This window comes from Alligator sinensis, unplaced genomic scaffold, assembly GCF_000455745.1.
Source record: "Alligator sinensis unplaced genomic scaffold, ASM45574v1 scaffold352_1, whole genome shotgun sequence".
NCBI classification, from domain to species: domain Eukaryota; kingdom Metazoa; phylum Chordata; order Crocodylia; family Alligatoridae; genus Alligator; species Alligator sinensis.
This window is the reverse complement of record NW_005842223.1, coordinates 696,201-701,489: the sequence shown is the minus strand read 5'-3', so window position 1 is coordinate 701,489 and position 5,289 is coordinate 696,201.

Below are 5,289 nucleotides of genomic sequence, written 5' to 3'. Positions count from 1 at the left end.
TTGTGAGGGGGAGGGGGGGGGGGGGGGGGGGACAAGCCCCCGCTGCTCCACGTACCCTTGGGGAAGGCATGGGGAGCAAGTGCCCCCCAGATCTCTGTGTGGGGCAAGAGCAGGTTGCCGCTGTGTGCTTGGGACTGGCGCTGTGCCAGGCTCTTCCCAGTGGGGGGGGCTGGGCCCAGGCTGTGTTTGGGGTGGGCAGCGGTGGGAGGGGGGCTACAGCAAATTTTTGGGTAGCTGTGAACCCCCTGCTCCCCACAACCTCCCTTCCCAATGCCACTGTCACCTGGTCCAAGTGCAGCCATGACCCAGGCCCTCTACAAGGAAGAGCCTGATGCAGCATGCAGAGCGTGCAGTGGCAGCCTGCCCTTGCCCCACACACAAATCCCCCATGCCTCTCCCAGGGGTGTACGCAGTGGCAGGAGTCCCTGGACAAGATACAGCTCCGTCCCACCCCAGCTGGGCAGCACCTCCCCTGCCACAGCCCCACTCTCTCCCTCACCGCAAGGGACTTGATCTGTCCCCCACACCCCCTGCTCCCCCACACCCTCTGTTCCTTTCCCAACAGACTGCCAGGCTGCATATCAGCAATCAGATCAGTACCAGCCAATATGGCTCATTAATAGTCGACTATCGGCCAAAAAGTCTTTATCAGTACACCTCTACTGTGGGCTAAATAGATTTATATTTTAATTCTCTAACCTACACTTTCAAATATCACTTTAAAAATACTAACAGTACAAAAAAAAAGAACACCCTACAGTTTGTTTCCCAAAAAATCTCTTTAAAACCTGTGATCCCAAGATGAGAAAATAATATATTTCATGGTTAGCTTTTTAACCTAACTTCTGAAAGCATGAAACTTTCCATGAATCTGACAAGAGATGCTGAAGATTTACCTCTATTTCATAAGTAGCTGTCAAATGAACTCTGTCTTTATGTTAAGTCAAGTTTTATGTGGAATAGAGAGGTACTAGTTGGACCACCTATTCATGATCTAGTTTGAATTTGTTGCCAAAGATAAACACTAAGGACTCAAGAACAACTATCACACTATCCTTCAACCAGGAAAGCCTGCTGTTCCACAAAATAAAGGGAAAACTGGAGAATAGTAAACCCGTTACACCCAAACCAACATCAGGCCCAAAATTCTGACAGGCATTCCTGGCCAAATGGCTATTACAGGCCAGGCAGATACCAACTAAAAAAATCAATCAACTTCTTAAAATACCGAGGACTCCTCATCTGAGGAATATTTGATTGCACCTCTTCAGTGGAGATAGTTTAAGTGTATAAAAAATAAATAAATAAATAAATAAAATAAATGCTTTACAACTCTTCTGAATCAACTTCAGTCATGGTCTCTTTATGAACCACTTGAACGCTGCAGTGATAACTTACAGAGAACGGGTTTAGAACTTGACAAAGCACTCTAACCGCACAGAAAGCACTGATGGGTCTCAATACCATGCCTTAGGTAAGCATCATAGGTAGTATTGCAGCCACTGAAACAGCCTCAGAAATTATCAAAGTAGATTGGCATCTCCTGATCTCGGGAGAATTTTTGATGATATATCTATTCAATCTCATGGCCCTGAACATGAACAGCTTGTTGACATTAAACACTTTAGAGTGGCATTCAGTGTGGACTTGGGGCCTCAGCAACAGCCCATGAATAATAAAAGACTCCACTCAGTGTTTCTCATGTGGAGGCAATGCCTCATCAAATAAACAGTCTGGAAGGGGAGCAACCAAAAATACTTTGGAATGCAGTTACAACAACAGGCTCAGGGAGAAGCTGGATAAGTGCCACTATGGATAAGAACCTATCAAATTCATGATTGCGTGATTTTCACGGAAAACAAGAAATTGGGCAGGCTCCATGAAAGACGGCTGCAAAACACAAAGCTACAAGCAGAGAAAAGGGCAGGAAGCCCTGCAGTCCTGAAGTGGGGAGGTGGGGGGAAGGGGGCAAATCAGAAGTTGAGCCTGTGAGGTAGGGTCAGTTCAGAAGCCAGTCTGGAGACAGACAGGTAAGTGGAAAGGTTCTGGCACCAGCTTTTGAAAGTAGCCACAGGAATGCTGGTACAACAGTGCTTGTACAGAATGCTACAGCCAGAGGAGGATTCTTCAGCATGGCGACTGAGAAGAAACCCTCCCAGACCTGCATTCCCTCTAAGCTGCGTGGTGTGCGCAGCCACACAGGCACGCTCAAGCCACACTGTCAGTCACATCTGTGCAGCTTAAAGGGAACACCGTCCCAGATGGCCAAATAAGTTTCAGAACTACACTGTGTAAGACAGTATCCTGCAGGGGCCTTGCACATAGATGAAGGCAGACTGCTCTGTACCACCTGCACTGCGACTCTAGATGCACTGAGGAAAACCAGCACAAATCGACTCAGAGTCTGAGGCATACACGAAGCAAAAGGCTGTTGCAGAGGCTGGAGGTCAGAGCAAGAAATAAGCGACTGTGTCCTCACTTTTTAAAAGAACCATGGAAAGCAGCTTGGCAAGGCTAGAGGTGTCATTTTCCCTCATGGAGGCTTTCATGGTGCTGAACATCCTGCTGGAGAAACCTGATCACCCAAAGTTAAGGGACTACCTGAACCAAACCGTGCCAAATGAAGACACTTTCTGTGTACCAATAAGCTTCACCAAGACTATCTCCCTGCAGTGACTGCTTCACATCTACAGTCCACAAAGTCTGCATTGACAGAGTACAAATCCTTCTCCATTGTGGCTGATGAGGCCAACGACTTGGAAGATAACCATGTGCTGCACATTTTATTTGCAGCGGGGAGCTGGACAGACCAGGACCTGCCTGTTTCAAAAACAGCCAGCCCACCTCACATCTGTCAATTTTTCTACTGTGTCCCAAGCTGTAGCAAAGGTAATTGTCAGGTAGGGCTTAGAATTTAACAAGATTTCAGCATTCCTGTCCAACAATGCAATGTACATGTGCAAGGCTCTCTCTGATGTGCTCCAAGGAATGCTGCCCAAACAGTTTGTCACCTGCACATTCTGTCTTTAGTAAGCAACATCTGGAGCACGCATGCAGATAGCTTGGTGTCCTCCTTCAAGAAAGCCTTCAAGCACCGTCCAGGTCGTAAGGTCCAGTACAAGCAGCCTTTCACCAAAGTGGGGACTCACATGCCACTGCCACCAGAACCTGTGCTCACAATGTGGAATTCATGGTTCAACACAAACCATTACAATGCTGAGCATATGCAGTAATACCAGGAGTTTGTGAGCAAGGAGCTGAAAATCACACCCAGCACATTGTGCATGCTTAAGCTTTGCAATCTCTTAAGATGGGATGACATTCAGGATCAAGTGATGTTTGTGGCTGAAAATGCCACTTGGTTCATGGAGCTTCTAATGTGGTTTGAAGGCCAGCGTGCTATGATCCACACACAAGCTGATGGATTTGATAAGTTGGGGTGAAGACAGGGCATCACAAGAACTGTCAAGCTGTCCTTGTGAAAACCAGCAGAGAAGGGACCTGTTCCAGGCAACAGCTATGAAGCTGACCAGTACTACAGTCGTCACTACCACCGTGGTTTAGACAACTGACTGCCTCCTTCCTTAGTGCTGTTGGCATTTTGGACCCCAACCAGGTGCCTGTTCTGAGTTGTGCCCCTCAGATACTGAAAGCAATTTCAGGATTGGGGAAAGAGCATGACAGCGAACATGCTGCTTATGTGAATTTTGTCAGAGTTCTGGATGCCTGTGCCTGTGTTCTGGGACTCTGTCTGTGACCAACTTCCATATTTCTACACCCTGGCAAAACAGTGCCTCACTATTCCAATGAACTCAGTGGATGCTGAGTATGCCATCTTAGTGTACAGACAAGTGTTCACCCCAGAGACAGCTGGACACAGCATGCTAACATTTAATAGCTAGCATGAACAGCCTGTCTCAAGGTTAGCATTCAGTTTCAGTATACTCTTATAATGTCCTTTATTAAAGTGTATATAGTTAGTATTAGTTAAAATTCATGTTGTGTATAGCTTTATTTTAATAAGATATTCAGTTTAGAGTTTAAGTGCTTAGGTTGCTTAATAATGCATCAATTGATGGCTTCCACGGGCTTAATCCCCTTATTAAGCCTGTGGAAGCCATTAAGGGAAACGCTTAAGCAACTAAACCGTGGTTTCCGGCCATGTGGCAATCTGTAGGGAAGGGTAGGACTTCAGGGGCCCCTTGGCCAGAGGCATGGGGAGGGTCCCTACCATGCTTAGCCCACTAAAATGGCAGCCAGCATCAGGATTTGCTCATGAAATAAGCCAGCCACCTCCTGAAGTTCAGTATACCTATAGACAATAGGTTGGTACTGTCCTAATACTTGGTTGTTAAAGAAACTGCAGTTCATTTTTATGCTTCACAAGGATTTCTCCTTTAAACGAGGCTACTCCGTAACTTCAGAGACTTAGAAACGCAATGCCTGTATGTAACCTACTGGGGGAAACTGCCACTCTCCCAATAGAAGCCACAAGTGTCCAGGAGTTCATTAAGTTTCTCTCTCAGGAAACATGCCTTCTGCTAAAAAAAAAAAAGATCTGGAAAGAATGCCTGTATTACTTTCCCCGCTGTTTGACTCCTGGGGGATTGGGAGGAGTTGAGGAGTGGAAAAAGGTTCTCCAGACCTTCCCTTGGCCAGGGTAACCCCCACCTAGGGAAGGCACAGGGAACAGCAGCAACTCAGCTGTGTCCTGGGAGGAATCAAGTACCAGGGAAAGGCTCCCCTGTCCTTCCTCAGACCAAGGCCACCCTGGTCTGGAGAAGGAACAGGGGGCATTGCCCTGCCCCTCTTAGGCTGGCGGCGGGGCAGGGAGGGGAGAAGCAGCCTCAAACCAGACTCCCCAGTCCAACGAGCAGGCAGGGGCTTATCTCGCTGTATCCCTTCCCCAGAAGGGTAGGGAAGCAAATGCCACTGCTTCCTGCCTCTTTTGTCAACTGGGCACTGCCCAGCTTCTGGACCAGCCTGGAGAGTTTGCCTCAATGCTCCCCTCTACTTCCAGGCTGGTTTAGGAGGGGAAGGGAGTAGAAAGGAGCAACTGCTACTGCTCCCCATCACTACCGCAAACCAAGCAGTGCCTGGCTCCAGTGGCAGGAGCCTGGCAGCAGCAAGCGCGGACCTCCCGAGGAGCTCCAGTAAGTGTTTAAAGTGTATTTAAAATCCAGGTTCGGCATTCGTGAATATTTGAAACCGTGAATGCTGAACCCATGAATAACGAGGATTTCCTGTACTGTAAAGTTGAGTCTGTCCAAATGGCAGCCCAAGAGGGCT